Genomic DNA, 13,962 nt, shown 5'->3' with positions numbered 1-13,962 from the left:
GTAGGAGAGGATGGATATGCAAAACAAGAGTCCGTGGAGTCTCGGTTGCGAGTCTCAAAACACGGCATAGCCAGATGTCTTTTTTTTTTTTTTTTTTTTTTTTAAGGAGAGGATGGAGTCACAGGATTGGTAGGAGGTGGAAACACAGGACTGGTAGGAGAGTCCCAGGACTGGTCGGAGGTAGAGTCACAGGACTGGTAGGAAAGGGAGTCACAGGACTGGTAGGAGAGTCTCATGATTGGTAGGAGATGGGCTCACAGGACTGGTAGGAGGAGGAAACACAGGACTGGTAGGAAATGGAGTCACAGGACTGGTAGGAAATGGAGTCACAAGACTGATAGATTCCCAGGACCCATTTGTTTTAAAGCGACTCTGCACCCACAATCTGACCCACTGGCGTAGCTACCAAGGGGGCAGGGTACGCCGTCGCTATGGGGCCCGGGGGGGCTGGGGGCCCGGGCCCCCGCGGTAAAACTTCCATGGTGGGTGCCGGGAATACAGTGCGATCTGCCAGGCCCCCTGTGACAGCGTGGTTTGGGACCCCCCCCAGGTCCGGGCGGCATTATCAGTACTCCCGTACCCCGCGGCAGCCTCCCCCACCCCCGTCCTTGAGGACGGTACAACGGCTCCCTTCCTGATCTCGTGCACCGGAGGTCCCCGGTGTCCGGAGGAGGCAGCCGCCGCCGCAGGGATAGCTACGTTTGTAGTTGCAGTTGCTGGAGATGTTCAGCAGGTTCGGGGGTCTGCACTGCGCCCCTCTATCCCGCTGAACATCTCCACCAACTGCAACTCCGAACGTAGCTATCCCTGCGGCGGCGGCTGCCTCCGGACACCGGGGACCTCCGATGCAATTGCATGAGACCAGGAGGGGATGGCAGGTGTGTGCCCGGGCCGGTCACTCGGCTTGCTCCAGTCTCCTTCCCAGCTCTCCCTCTGCCCCAGTTCCCCCCCCCAGCTCTCCCTCAGCCCCAGTCCCCCCCCCAGCTCTCCCTCTGCTCCAGTCCCCCCCCCCAGCTCTACCCCAGTCCCCCCCCAGCTCTCCCTCTGCCCCAGTCCCCTCCTCAGCTCTCCCTCTGCCCCAGTCCCCCCCCCAGCTCTCCCTCTGCCCCAGTCCCCCCCCCACCTCTCCCTCTGCCCCAGTCCCCCCCCCAGCTCTCCCTCTGCCCCAGTCCCCCCCCCCAGCTCTCCCTCTGCCCCAGTCCCCCCCCAGCTCTCCCTCTGCCCCAGTCCCCCCCCCAGCTCTCCCTCTGCCCCAGTCCCCCCCCAGCTCTCCCTCTGCCCCAGTCCCCCCCCCCCAGCTCTCCCTCTGCCCCAGTCCCCCCCCCCCCCAGCTCTCCCTCTGCCCCAGTCCCCCCCAGCTCTCCCTCTGCCCCAGTCCCCCCCTAGCTCTCCCTCTGCCCCAGCCCCCACCCCAGCTCTCCCTCTGCCCCAGCCTGCTCCAGTCCCCCCCTGCCCCAGCCTGCTTCAGTCCCCCCCAGCTCTCCCTCTGCCCCAGTCACCCCCAGCCTGTCCCAGTCACCCCTAGCTCGCCTCAGCTGCCCCCAGTCTTTCCGATTCCCCCCCCAGCCTGCCCCATTTCCCCTCAGTCTAACCCAAGCCTGCCCCCCAGCTGTCCCTCTTCCCGTCTCCCCCAGCTGTCCCTCTGCCCCAGTCATCCCCAGCCTGCCCCAGTCACTCTAGCTGCCCCAGTCTGTCCTAGTCTCCCCCAGCTGCCCCCAGTCTGTCCAAGTCCCCCCAGCCTGCCCCAGTCCCCCCCCCAGTCTAACCCAAGCCTGCCCCAATCACCCCCAACTGTCCCTCTGTCCCAGTCACCCCCAGCTGCCCCAGTTCTAATTGCTCACAACCCCATTCAAGGTTTCATGGAGTTTTTTGCTATGGGGCCCCATTACTCCTAGCTACGCCCCTGATCTGACCCCCCCCCCCCCCCCAAACCGCTTGTACCTTCAGATAGCTGCTTTTATTCCAAGATCTTGTCCTGCGGTCTGTTTGGCAGGTGATGCAGTTATTGCCCTAAAAAACAACTTTTAAACTGGCAGCCCTGTGCCCAACGGCCGGGGCCTAGATTGTGTATGCATTAGGCTGGCACACCCTCTCTGTCCCTCCTCCCCGTCCTCCTCATCATTAGGAATGCTCCAGGCAGATTGCCTACTATTCCTCACCTGTGTCAGCACAGCACATGGGCTGGATCGTTAAGCACCTGTGCAATGTTCAGCATGGAGTAAATGTTTCAGTGGCATTCCTAATGATGAAGAGGATGGGGAGGAGGGATGGAGGAGTGGTGCAAAGTTAGGGCACAGATACTCCCTTTGGGCACGGGGCTGCAAGTTTGAAAGTTGTTTTTTAGGATAATAACTGCATCACCTGTCGAACGGACCCCAGGACAGATCTTGGATTAAAAGCCGCTATCCGAAGGTACAAGTGGTTTGGGGGGTCAGATTGTGGGTACAGACTCACTTTAAAGACTGAAAGGTCTCTGTATTCAGGGTGGCAGCACCAGGGAGCAGGAAACAATAATTTTCTTTTAAATCTGGGTCTTTTTGAGAGGGGGGGGGGGAGCGTATAGTGGAATTGGTAAGGTCTGGTGTGGGTGTTATCCAGTCACAGTATGGCGGTATTAGTCAGGTCTGGTATGGCGGTGTTATCCAGTCACAATATGGCGGTATTGGTCAGGTCTGGTGTGGCAGTGTTCTCCAGTCACAGTATGGCGGTATTGGTCAAGTCTGGTATGGCAGTAATATCCAGTTACAGTATGGCGGTATTGGTCAGGTCTGGTATGGCAGTAATATCCAGTTACAGTATGGCGGTATTGGTCAGGTCTGGTATGGCAGTAATATCCAGTTACAGTATGGCGGTATTGGTCAGGTCTGGTATGGCAGTAATATCCAGTTACAGTATGGCGGTATTGGTCAGGTCTGGTATGGCAGTGTCATCCAGTCACAGTATGGTGGTATTGGTCAGGTCTGGTATGACAGTGTTATCCAGTTACAGTATGGCGGTATTGGCCAGGTCTGGTATGGCAGTAATATCCAGTTACAGTATGGCGGTATTGGTCAGGTCTGGTATGGCGGTGTTATCCAGTCACAGTATGGTGGTATTGGTCAGGTCTGGTATGGCGGTGTTGTCCAGTCACAGTATGGTGGTATTGGTCAGGCCTGGTATGGCGGTGTTATCCAGTCACAGTATGGCGGTATTGGTCAGGTCTGGTATGGCGGTGTTATCCAGTCACAGTATGGCGGTATTTGTCAGGTCTGGTGTGGCGGTGGTAAATGTGAAGCCTGGAGCTATTACCTACCAATCCTGTGGTGAGGATTCCCTCAGACAATATGCAGACGCCTCTAATCATTGATTCTATGCGGACATCTGTTTTAAAAAAACATGAAACGTGGATCAGACAATGTTTCTCCATGTAGAGAAATGTATGTGGCCGAAACCAGGCTGCCATTTCTTCCCCAGTAGTCATGTGCTACTGGGGATTATTGGGCATACGCCTATTGGTTACCGCAGGAGGGTCTGGCATCTGCTGCATGTGGTGACGTACAGTAACTAGGGGAACACGGCCTAAGACTGATCAGATATCAATATGATGATCAGAAACTAGAAAATCTTGATGCTAATTGGTGAGAGAAGATGGAGGGTCTGCAGGTGTAGTGCCGGGGGCAGCAGCTGGTAATACGGCCCTGGGTACTGTATATATGGGGGGGTCTGCAGGTGTATAGACGGGGGCAGCAGCTGGTAATACGGCCCTAGCAGTAGCAGGTGGAAGGTTGTGTGTGAGAGAGCTCCTGCAGGAACCAGAACTACCAGAGCTACAGGGGAGGAGTCCATCTTGCTTTCCCCAGGAAGGTGGCAGATTCCTGGGGAGAGTCTCCCAGCCTGCCCATGGAGGATCGGTCCTCCACTCCCCAGTCTAGGCCGGCGGGGGTGGAAAAGGGAAGCAACCAGCCAGCGCTTCAGAGAAGGTCCCGGCCAGTGGGACGAGGAGATCCAGCAGGGTTCGCAGCAATGCGGGCCCCTCTCCCCTGGCGACGGTTGGAAGGTCTCAGGCTCCGGCAGAAAGCGAAGCTGTGCAGCTATGGAGCGACAGAGGCCGTACGGAGTCCGTGTCCACCTATTGCTCCAGGATGACGGCCATGTTCTCGGAGTACGAGCTGCTGGGGAAGCAGCTTAAGAAGGCAAGAGAGGAGCTGCGGTGCGCCAGGAATTTGGCCAACAACTCCTCAAAAGCCAAAAGAGCCGCTTTCTCTGCGAGAGTGAAGGAACTCAAGGAGGAGATTAAGGTGATGAAGAAAAGAAGGGCAGTGATCCTGGAAGGCAGTGGAGCCATGAGGGAGAAGCTGCAGAATGAAGACCGCTTCTCAGTAATGGCTTCCAGTGGAAGAGGTGAGGAGAGTGATGGTGGAAGCAGTGGGGAGAATGGAGACATGGAGAGTGAAGCTGAGGTGGAGCAGGACAGGGGTGAAGAGGGTGGAGAAGGTGCAGTCATCCCAGTAACCCCAAACACCCAAAGTGCTCCTGTAACCCCGGGGGTCCAGTGCACCCCCCTGGAGTCAGCAAGCCTAGAGCCACGCCAGGTAGCTTTACCTGAATCCTTTGAGGAGGATGACGGCAGCGATGATGGCCTCGCGGCAAGCGGTCTAATGAAGGCCATTGTGATGCAAGAGTCCCCTATGGCGCTGGAGAGGTTTTCTTTTGGTGATGAATTGCCAGAAAAGGGGGAAAGAAGAAAGAAGAGAAAGACAAAGAGAAAAGAAAAGAAAGAAGTAAAGCTGGTGTACGTAACACAGCAGTCAGGGCCAGCTGAGAAGCCGATCCAGGCTGCTGGGTCCCCAAAACTGCAGGGGTCTGTTTCTGGGGTGAGGCAGGCCTCGCAGGGAAAGGGGGAACACAAGCACATGGCCAGAGCAGAGTTAATGGCGGAGGAGGCTGGGTGTGGCGTCATCATCGTGGAAGGGCCAGACAAAGGGCCTCTGGGCCTATCGGATGGCTCGGGCTCTGCAGGCCACGCCCCTCATCATGGGGGGTGTGGTCGGGAGTCAGGGTCTGAGATGGTGGTGGGGGGCGACCCCCAGAGTGTGTGTGCTGAGCTTGCGCGCTCCCCTGCAGGCAAAGGGGGAGCGTGGCTGATGTGGATTATGTCCCCCAAGTGCTGGCTGAGGGGCTCGGGCGGCCGAGCAGTGGCGCTGGGAAGGAGGCAGGGGGCGTTCCCCAGGCTGTAGTACACTCCCCTGTGGCCGGGCGGAGCGTTCATGGTCCCGCGGCCCAAGTACAGCAGGGAAAGAAGCAAGAGGACCCATCAGAAGCCCGGGAAAGCTGGGTTAGAAATATACTCAGGCCTGCAACTCTACTCTTTTGCCCCAGCCCTGGCACAAAGGAGGATGTAGTGAGTATGGACACTGCTGTGAGTGTGAATGTGGATGGGGATAACAGGAGGGAAGTGGGGGGAAGTCCCCAAGTAAATGCCATCCCAGTTAGTGTCCCAGCTCAAGGTGGGCAACAGGTTGGGGGGAGCACCCAGGTTACAGCCCCTATTAGCCCCCAGGTAAATGTCATCCCAGCTAATGTTGTAGTTCGAGATGGTCAGCAGGTGGGAGGGACTAGTGGCGGTCAGGGGGTGTCCGGTCCGGCTGCGCCCCCGGTCCGCAGCTATGCTAGTGTGGCGGCCGGGGGACCAGGGGGATCCTCAGCTCCACCTGCAGGGCAGGGTGGTTTGCCACTGCGCCTCCTGGAGGCTCTCAGGCGGGGTGATAGATCGCTCCAAATAGAGGGGAGGGAGGTGGACCTCTCATTCTGGGTCGAAAGACACGGACTGGGGGCCTTCCGAGGACATAATGGGGAGGTAGTGTGGTCGCTCCCTACAGCCGGGCAGGAGGTAGGGCGTAGGAACGTGGCCCGTCTGATTTGGAGGGGCAGTGATGCATGCCCCCAAAGGGGCAAAGTAGTGGAGCTTCTCCTTCAGGCGGGATTCAAGGCGAGAGACATCTTTGCCTTGATCCACCCCTATGGCTCTGTCGAATTCGACGTCAGCTTTGCGAGGGCCGAAGGGCTTGAAGCCTTTTGGTCCTACTACGAGCTGGTGAAGGAGGAGCCCGGCTGGCGAGATTTTGCTGTAAAAGCAATATCTCGCCAAAACATGGTTAAGAAAGTGACCGTTTTGACCCGTAACGAGTCACTCTCTTGCTACGATATAATGACCTGGCTAGGCAGGTATGGGGAGGTGACGGACGTCCCCAAGAAAAATTTTGATCAATACAGGATTTGGTCTGGTGCCTGGACGTTTTTTGTCCGCCTAAGGCTAGGTTCACACTGCGTTTTCAGCATCCGTTTAACGGATCCGTTTTTTTTTAACGTCCAGAAAAATAGGGTCAGCAACGTTTTTTGGTCCGTTTTGGTCCGCCAAAAAAAACGGATCCGTTTTTTTTTATAATGGAAGTCAATGGAAAAACGGATGCACACAAATGAATCCGTTTTTTGCAATCTGTTTTTCATGCGTTTTTTGCAAAAAAAGGATGCATTAAACGGATGCTGAAAACGCAGTGTGAACCTAGCCTAAGGCGTTCGGGCAATACGGTGAAGCACATTCCCTCTGCTACTGTCAGCAACGGCAAACACAACCAGACAGTGGGCCCTGATCTAATCCCACCCACTGTCCCTGCCTAATTGCCTCAGTCGACCCTAGGCGGTCGCGGACAACCACGAAGACGTTCCCTGTACTGAATACGTGGAACACAAAACACGACAGACGGACAAAACACAATAAAGAGAAGTCAACAAGCCAGGTCAAACCACACGGGCAACACAGTACAGAATCGGCAAGCAAAGAATAGTCACAGGTCAGGCGGAGGGTCAAGAACACGAGAAGACAAGCAGAATGGAATATAGGGCAGGGAACGCTGGGACGGAGCAGGGGAGCTGGGACTAGAAGAACTAATAGCCAGAGATAACCTGCTGGCAATGCTGACACTTTATACTGGACCAGGAGCCCGGACCAAAGGCTGATTGGTCCGGCCTCCTGAGTCCAGTTTCACTGCAGCTGGTGCACTGCAGGCTGAGTGGCCGGGCGACCTGTCACTCAGCCTGAGTGCAAGACACCTCAGCTGCGTACCGGCCGGCCGGCTGACGATCACGTGACACCACGGCGTCCCCGGTTGCTAGGGACGCCGTCGGGTCTCCGTGACGTCACTCGGCTCCGGCGGGCGGAGCAGCGGCGCGCTCCTGAGCCGTCAGCCGGAGCCGAGCTGGAAGAAGACGCCGCTGGAGCCGGACAAGGTAAGTTTCTGACAGCTACCTTCCTTGGTCGCGATAGAATCCAGATCTTCTACCAGGGGCAACCGAAGCTGTGTCACAGGTGCGGCGATCCCACCCATCTCAGTGCCCGCTGCACTAGGCAGATGTGCGCGCTATGTGGTGGGGAGGGCCATCTAGCCGTATCCTGTGACCGGATTAGGTGCCACCTGTGTGGTGATCTCGGTCACCCGTTCAGCCAATGTCCGCGCTCTTTTTCCAGAGCTGCGACCGCCCCATCCGGGGAGAGCCTAGCGGTTGCCCTGGCGGGGGAAGGGACCAGCGATGGGGTGAGGGCATCCGGGCCAATGAAGAGCAAGCATAAGACCCCCTCTCAGCTTAGGCGAGAGGAGAAGCGCAGGAGGAGAAGGGACCTTGGAAGTTCCCAGGGTGTAGTTCAAGGTCCAGCTCCAAATGCTGTTTCAGAGGTGCAAGCTGAGGCTTTGGAGGATGTTGTGCTGGATGAGGAGATCAGGAGGATAGAGCAAGAGGAGGGTGAAATTGCCAGCCCCTCTGATTCCTCCCAATATGAGAGTTTGGATGAGGGTCCAGAGGGGTGGCAGACAAAAGAAAAGCGTGCCAAGAGCAAAAACACCAAAAAGAGCAATAAGGGAAAGGGCAAGGGGAAGGTAAGCCTCCCCAAGGCCAAGAAAGCTCATGTCCCAGACCAGAGACCAAAGGAAGGCTCCGCTGCCCCCCCTCTGATCGATTTGTCCAACCGGTACCAGTCCCTAGAAGGAAGGGAGGGACTGGAGGAGCCTTCGGGAGGAACAGGGCCTGCTCCTTTGGAGGTGATTCCTTCAGGGGGGCAGGTTGATCAGGCAGATGGAACTGAGGATCCTGGCATGGATTTGTCCGTGTTGCTAAAACATCCGAAGGGGGATTCTAAAGAGTCCTCCTCGGACAAGGAAGAGCAGGTTAGGAGTGGGAAGAAGCGGTAATGTATTGTTTGGTGTTGTATATTACCTGGTGTTGTGTAAGACCGTCCAACTCAATCACCCTCGATGGCGGTACTCACTCCATTGACGCTGGCCTCTATTAATTGCGCCAGCATTAAGTCAGATACGGCTCGCTTTGCGGCGTATAGCTTTTTTGAAAATGATTTGAGTAATGTAGATATTTTATTTTTGCAGGAGACCAGGTTAACAGACCTTGCAACCATAGTGAAGGCCAGAAGAGAGTGGAGGTCTGGGCCTTCACACTGGTCTCTTGCGGCAGAGCCGTATAGTGGAGTGGCAGTACTTTTTACCGCACCTGTAGAATGCCGACGGGTTATCGAGTTGGAAATGGGGAGGTGCCTGATCCTTGATGTCTTCATGAGGGGACAAGAGCTTCGGCTCATTAACATCTACGCCCCGCAGACAAAGCGGGACCGTAAAGATCTCTTCATGAGGATCAAGCCTTTCCTTTTTACCAGCCGGCAGGTTATTTTTGGTGGGGACTTAAATAATGTCACCAGGTCCCAAGACAGGGGAGGCTCTAGCGACCAGCTGGCCTACGACAGTATCGCCCTTAATAGCATAGTTAGGGAAGCTCGCCTGGAGGATGCGCACATCCGGACCCCCTCAGGCCACGCGGGTTTCACCTTTCATCGAGGTAGCTACAGGTCCAGAATAGACAGGTTTTATTTAAAGGAGGAAGCCGTCTCTTCCGCAGTGAAGGTGGTTGAGGTGGAGTTTTCCGATCACTGTCTGATTTTGTTTTCTTTGAATGTTTCAGAGACTCCGCGGATGGGTAGAGGCTACTGGAAGCTGAATTCGTCCCTCCTGGAAGAAGCGGATGTAAAACAGTCCTTTGAGGATTTTCTTCAGAGTCAGGTACCTCTCCTAGATCTTTGTAGTAGTAAGTCAGAGTGGTGGGAGGTGTTCAAAAAACGGGTTGACAAGTTCTTCCGCCAGCTCTCGAGCCTCAGAGCCCTGAGCAGTTACCGTCTGTATCAGGGCCTGAGGAGGAAACTCGAGCATCTGGTCCGGACTGGAGGTAGCCGTTTGGAGATCTCCAGAGTGAAAGCCTTGCTCATGAGGTGCCAGTATGATAGGCACACATCCTTGGTTTTTGAGAGGGATCTCGGGAGGTACCGCTCGCCCGACCCTTACAGAAACTGTAGGATGTCAGTGAGTTGTAAGGTCATGACAGGACTGGTCGACAGTACAGGATCTCTAAAGCGGTCCAGTTCAGAGATCTTGGAGATCGTCAGATCCTACTACTTGGACCTCTTGGGAAGGAAGGATCTGGATCGGGACAGGATGTCGGCTTTCCTGGCTGAAGCTGCTCCTCAGCTGGAAGCTGATCTTCCTCTTGACGGTTTGACAGATGCGATCAGAGAAGAGGAAGTGAGACTGGCGATTGACAGGCTTGGCCTGAAGAAATCGCCAGGTCCGGATGGCTTAACATCCGAGTTTTACAAGATCTTTAAGGAATGCTTGATTCCCCTCATGACTGAGGTATTCAATGAGTGTCTCTCCTCGGGCACTCTGCCGAAGTCGATGAGGAGGTCGGCTCTGATCCTCCTGTCAAAGGGTAAGGATTCTAGCCGTGTTGAGAATTGGAGACCCATAGCTCTTCTTAACACGGATAGGAAGCTTTTGGCGAAATTACTATTCAATCGGCTGGTGCAGCCTGCGCCACAGCTCCTTTCTGGGACTCAGCATTGCTCGGTGCCAGGCCGAAGCACTTTAAGTGCTGTCCTGAGTGTCAGGGAGGCAGCGGCACGGAGTAGTGCTGGTCTCTGGAGGGGCTACATGCTGTCCTTGGATCAGGCCAAAGCATTTGATCGGGTGAACCATGAGTACCTCTGGTCTGTCCTTTTGAGGTACGGCTTGCCAGAGGGGTTTGTGGATTGGCTTAAGATCTTGTATGCAAGGGCAGAGAGTTTCCCGCTGGTGAACGGTTGGTCTGGCCGCCCTTTTGAGGTCGGGTCTGGCGTTCGTCAGTGTTGTCCTTTGAGCCCGCTGTTATATGTGTTTGCGATCGACCCTTTCCTTAGGATGGTCAATCGTGGGCCATTGGCGGGAGTCAGGATGAGCCTGGCGGAGCCAGAAGCCACTCTAAGGGTGGTAGCGTACGCGGACGATGTCACCATCTTCGTGTCCTCAGTGGATGAGGCGCAGGTGGTGATGTCTGAAGTGGAGCGCTACTCGGAGGCCTCCGGGTCCAAGATCAACCAGGACAAGTGTGAAGGTCTCTGGCTGGGAGGGGAAGATGCCACCTTTGACCTCCTGGACACCCTTCCAGAGCCCCAATCCTCGGCTAAAATCTTGGGCATCCAATTCGGCCCGGGTGATTACCCATCCGTCAACTGGGATGGCAAGCTTAAGGATGCCGCCCAGAAGGTGGACCAGTGGAAGGGTTGGTCTTTGACACTGAGGGAAAGGGTTCACCTGATCAAATGCTACCTGCTCCCTTTGTTTATCTACCTGGGCAGTGTGTGTATTTTGCCAGAAGCATCCTATGTCAGGATCTACAGCCTGTTCTTCCAACTGTTATGGGGGAACAGGTTGAACCTTGTTAAGAGGGAGGTCACGTATCACACGAGGAGACTAGGGGGGTTGTCTATGGTCAACCCCGTGGTGTTCTTAACCAACACCTTTATTAAGATCAACATCTCCTACCTCTGGAAAGAGAGGGCTCCTCCGTGGGTACTCTCCTGCAGGGAATGGTTTCGGCCTTTCTTCCAGGAATGGGAGACAGGAGGGTGAGTGAAGGACTTGCGCACACCTCACAGGCATCTTCCGGCTTACGCTACCCCGACTCTGAGGGCGATTCGTCGGTGGGGTCTGGGAGTGTGGGAGATCAGGACCCAGTTGAGGAAGTTTCTCGACAAACGGGTTCTGTTGACCCACTTTCAGAAGCCCCTGGCGCTCAGGGATTGCCCAGGTCGGGATCTAAGGGTGGGCTTAAGCTTGTTAAATTCTAAGAGGATCCCCTCGAAGTTTTGGGACTTGGCCTGGCGCTGCTTTCAGGGAAAGCTATGTGTAAGGGCCAACTTGAAGTACAGGAGCTCTGATGATCGTGGGTGTCCCCGTGAAGAGTGTGGTTCCACGCTGGAAAGCATAGACCATTTCCTGCTTTAGTGTCCCTTTAATATAGCTGTGTACAAACGGGTGGGAGCTTCCATCGGCCGGAGACAACTTGCCGGCCTCTCCTATGCGGAGTGGGCCTATGGGACATTCAAGAGCCTGGGTGGCCGAGATCGGGTGACACTGTTTTTAGTTAGCTTAGTGGTTAGGTACTACACGTGGAATGCACGGTGTTTAGTATCTACTCAGCAGAAAGTCCTCTCCAAGGTGGAGGTGTGTAGGAACATCACTGGTGACCTTGGGAAGATCAGGTCTTTAGAGTATGGCAGCTTGGGTACAGATAGGGCATCTCTCCTATGGAGAGGCTTCACTTTTGACGTGCCCTAAGCTCTTTAGTTTTAATTTGAAAGGGAGAGAGTAGGGAGAGTGGTTAGGGATAGTTTTAATGCAGGGATAGAATTAGGGTTAAATAGGGATAGTTTCAAATTTAGAGAGTATCTGAGTTGCCATACTCTGCTCCCGGTGATGGGCTGGTGCATGCCACCTTAGCTTTTTGTTTTGTAAGTACTGATTAGGTTTGAAAGGCTTGCAGGATACCGAACTTGGGTCTTGGTTTGTTGTGTTATGTTTAGAGTTGGTGGGGGGCTGTCTGGCGTTGGGGGGGCGTTGCTGTGGTCCTTTGGGGGCGTTGCGGCCCCTACCCTCAGTCCTTAGGGGCTGGGGGTGGGGTCCGTGCTGCCTCTGGGGGGTGGTGGGGGTGTCCTCCTGGCTTTGGATAGTCCCCTCTCTGTTTTTCTAGTCATGCTGAAGTATGTTGAGTTTTTGTTTTCTAATGCTGAAGTAAGCATGTTAGGGTTTGGTTCATAATAAGTATTATATTAGGTTTACTGAAGTAAGTAAGTTGTATTCTTGTTTATTTTAGATGCTGAAGTAAGCATATTTAGGTTTGTGTTTCAAAAAAATTTGTTATAGAGTTGTGTGTATGGGGTTAGTTATAGGTTGGGAGGGGGGTCACGGGGGGTGGTGGATACCCTCTCAGGCATGGCGGGAGGCAGAGCAAAAACTCTGGACTCCAGAACAATAGCCATGTCTGGGGGGAGGGGGGGCCTGGGGTGATTTGGGGCTCTCATGGACAAAAGAGAGGACATTGCCCCACACTGGGTAGTGGGGTTGGTGTAAGTATTAGTGTAAGTATTATTGTTGTGTATAAAAATAATAATATATATATATGTTTGTTATGTTTTTGATATGTTGTATTATTATTATTATTATTATCTTGTCATGTTTCAGTTTTGTATATAGATAGGTTTGGCAGCCGGACCGGCTGTGGGGATTTAGAGGTTTAGGTGGTTAGTTATGGTTAGTTATGATTGGTATTAGTATTATTGTACTACTATTAAGATGAAGTCCAATTTAGGGTGCATGCACACTGCGGAATGGCGACTCCATTCTATGCACAGGCAAATTCCGTTTTCCGTCCAAAGAATGAACATGTTCATTCTTTGGATGGAGGTCGGACCCTGCCCGTGCATAGGATGAGGTCTATGATACAGGTTGAGACGCGTGCGCCCCCCCTCAGTCCGCCGGCGGGTTCGAGCTGCGGAATGTGTGATGGGTTATCTGTCACCATTCCGCAGTGTGCATGCACCCTTAAAGTGGAAAAGGTTAGGTACCCTCTTTCCTGCACATTACATAACCTAATAACCTAAAATGAAAACGAAAAAAATTCTATATAGAAGTATAGAGCGGACGCACCACGTATAGAGCGGACGCACCACGTATAGAGCGGACGCACCACGTATAGAGCGGACGCACCACGTATAGAGCGGACGCACCACGTATAGACCATACACACCACGTATAGACCATACACACCACGTATAGACCGTGCACACCACGTATAGACCGTACACACCACGTATAGACCGTACACACCATGTATAGACCGTACACACCACGTATAGACCGTACACGCCACGTATAGACCGTACACACCACATATAGACCGTACACACCACATATAGACTGTATACATATGTATAGACTGCACGCACCACACTGTCACTCACCAGATTGTGGTGGTGGGTTCTCTTGTAAGAGCCCGGTATTAATGAAGCTGCTGCAGAACATCTTTTGCAGGAAACCACTTGAGACACTTGCTGACACACACATACACACACTGATATATACTGTACATCTATACCCACAGATAGATACATACATGCACACACATATTGACATATATACACATACATATAAACCCACAAATACATGCACAGATACATACATGCACACACACACACACACACACACACTGACATATATACACATACATATAAACCCACCGATGCATACATACATACACACACAGATACATACACACAAACACACAGATACATACATACATACATACATAGCTACAGTGAGCAGGCTATACATTACAGCGGCAGGCCCCTCTTCCTCTCTACATGTGGTATGTCCGCCACTGATCACCACTACACTGTATGGCAGATGCTTATTATATTGGTTGGAGCCCAGTGAGCTTGTCCAGTGACCCAGTACTTCCTTGCAGGGAAGTCTTCACACCCTTCTGCGGGTCCAGATTTGTCACCTGTGGTTTGTCAGGTTGTTACTAGAGATCCAAATCTACACCTGCTGGAAG

This window comes from Dendropsophus ebraccatus, chromosome 6 (genome assembly GCF_027789765.1).
Source record: "Dendropsophus ebraccatus isolate aDenEbr1 chromosome 6, aDenEbr1.pat, whole genome shotgun sequence".
Lineage (NCBI taxonomy): Eukaryota > Metazoa > Chordata > Amphibia > Anura > Hylidae > Dendropsophus > Dendropsophus ebraccatus.
The sequence above is the reverse complement of the archived record's forward strand: the minus strand, read 5'-3'. Positions refer to the sequence as shown.